This window comes from Myotis brandtii, unplaced genomic scaffold (genome assembly GCF_000412655.1).
Source record: "Myotis brandtii unplaced genomic scaffold, ASM41265v1 scaffold191, whole genome shotgun sequence".
NCBI classification, from domain to species: Eukaryota; Metazoa; Chordata; class Mammalia; order Chiroptera; family Vespertilionidae; genus Myotis; species Myotis brandtii.
This window is the reverse complement of record NW_005357115.1, coordinates 1,008,899-1,011,804: the sequence shown is the minus strand read 5'-3', so window position 1 is coordinate 1,011,804 and position 2,906 is coordinate 1,008,899.

The window sequence follows — 2,906 nt, the reverse complement described above, 5'->3', positions numbered from 1 at the left end:
TCCTTCCTTCCTTCCTTCCCTTCCTTCCTTCCTTTCTTTCTTTTTTTCTTTCTTTTCTTTCTTTGTATGTTCTTGGTGATGGTGCTAGGACAGTCAGTTTTCCCTGCTGGATGGGATGAGCCAGGTGGAAGCTATATTCCCCCAGAAGCCAACCCTTGCAGCCACTGGTCTGTGGATCCCCTCTAGCCACCAGATTTAGTGAGCAGTATATCTTGCCTCTCTCCTCAGTATGTCTAATCTTCTCCCTACTGTAATTCTGCATCTTGGTCCTTGGTAACAGAATCATAGAAGAGCTCAAATAAATGCATGATGCTGTACTTAACAACATCTGGGCCCTGTTTGGGGGGCTCTGTGACCAGAACTCCCAACTTGGCTTCTGACTTTCTACCTGATCTAGTTTTCCTCTTGTTTGGCTGCTAGAAGCTCAAAAACAAATATGCAGCTGAATGAACAGGAAGGATCCTCATGACATGGTCTTTGTGTATTAGGCACATCATGTCTTTATTTTCTAACCTTCATTGACCATTTGTCTCAATGTTCTTCCTTTATACATTTTTTTTATCCTGTATAGTTTATGAATTTCTCTGAGATGCTCCACATTTTTTTAAAGTAAGAGAATAAAAACCTAACAAACAATCTGCTCTGGTTAGTGGGAGTTTTCATTGTTCCTGATCCAGAAAAACTCAGTGAGCTGACAAGTAACAGAAAAAGAACATTTCTTATTAGTGTTGTGTCGTAAATCAGCGGGTGAGATACAAGATGCCTTAATGAACCAGTTAATTAGGAGTCGTTTATTGCGCACGACCCAGAGGGAGGTGTTTCTTCCAAACCTCTGAGCGAAGTCACACAGGAAGTTTCCTGTATTTATACCTTTTGAGCTTCTTTGCAGATTTTACAAAGAGGTCTGTGTGAGTTATTGTTACAGACAGTTTGTAATCTTGGATACATAAAGAACAAATTTTTGGCATAAGAATATGGGAATTATTATCAGTATTAGTCCATTACATTAGATGGCTAGCTTTCAAGGTCAGACAGTTAAGTTTTTATCTTTTTCTATTATTCAAACTAGAAAAGTTATTCTACAGAATAAGAGACTGTCTAAAAATGACAGAGTTTACAGAACAAGGGACTATCTAACAATACCAGAGGATTTCAAACAGCATTTTTTATACAAGATGGAGGTTACTATACTTCATTAGGAGGATTAATTATTTCTTGTACTGAGGTACACATTAGGTGTGGTAGATCTTTTCATTTATTATTTTTCTATGAAGTCTTTGTGAACCTTTCTCATCTCATAGTTAAGTAGATTTTGATGCATTAAATAAAACTCTCATGAAATATGATTTGGAGCTGTGGCTTGAAGGTATATTTTGCTTCAACCCTTTCCTCTCCACCCCCCGCCCCCCAACTATATGCTGTCAATTTAAATATTTCCCTTTTTACTTCACTTGAAGGAAGAAACAATCAAGATTCTTATCCTCAGGAATTTAGGGGATTTGGGACTAACCTCAAGTAGGTGGCATATGTGACCAACCTGTGGGCTTGAGCAGGAATGCTGACAGACTCTCACAGTCTCTGAAAACACCAGTGTCAGGGTCAAGTTCCTTTGGGTCTTTTTATTTCATTTAAAAAAAAAAATTTTTTTGTGTGTCTTTCAAAACCTTTTTGAAATGTGAATTTCCCTTAGAAAGGTAAACCACCTTAATGAGGATTTGTTTACAAGAAATTTTCATGTTTGACGTCTGGCTGGGAACAAGAGTTTGAATCGATATGAAAACATGTAGGTAGGAAACTGGAGGTGCGATGGTGGGCGAGGAAGCATGCTTGTGATTCTGCGCAGGAGGAGCCCCTCGCATGCTGAGTAGTCCTTTTTATTTCTGCCAGAACTTTAAGACCTTTTCTCCCTTCTTTTCTTCTTCCCCAAATATAAAGTTTGACGGGTTTTGGTCTATAAAGAAGAATTATTATCAGAATTGATTAAAGAGAGGAAAGTCATCTATGCCACATAGGAAATTTCCCCTAAAGGACATTTTCAGTAAATTTTCCCTTCCATGAGTCTCTATATTAGAATTTTTCCCTTCAGAAATTCTTTATTTAATTGTCCCATAGAAACATCAAATTACACATCTGTAAGCTGTGGTTTCTCAAGACCATGAAGTTTCCTAAAATGAGGTTATGTAATGGGGCACCAGCTTCCACACAGCCGTCTCTGGACTTGTCAGTGCTGCGGGGAGGTTTGGAGCAAATTTCGGTCAGATTTTGTAAGATAACAACCAAGTGCTGCTTGGCCTTGATAGTTCCTTTTTTTTTTTTTTTAATTTTAGCAAAACCACATTCCACTTTGAGAAAGGTCAGCCTCAGTGCAAGGGTACAGCCTTTTCTCTGCCGGGCTTTCAGAAAGTTACCCTTTGAAATAAGACACAGTAAGGACAAATGGGGAATTTGCCTTATGGAGATCATTGCAAATTTCATCTCAAAGTTCCTATTTCTCTGGACCCATCTTTTATGGATTTATCTGGTGGTTGGTTTTTTTTTTTTTCCATGATGAATGATGCTAAATCTTATTATTTTGAAAAGTTATTGACTATTCTGAGATTTTACATTAATAAAAATTTTTTCTTTGTGTAACTGCAGACCTGTGCTTTCTTTCCAGGCTTCTGAAAAACCGGAGTCTTCCTGGCTCCGCCTGCTTCCTGTCCTCTACCCTGCCTCCCCTTTTCTATCCAACAGGGTCCTTCCTGGAAGTGTAGGATTTCCTGTGTATGAGCCTCAGAGTTATCAGTCATCATATTGGGCCAGATTTGCCAAGCGAAAGCCTTAAAAAAATTAAAAACACAAAAACAAACTACAGGTGTGACATCACTTTTTAAAATATATATATATTATTGATTTTTTTACAGAGA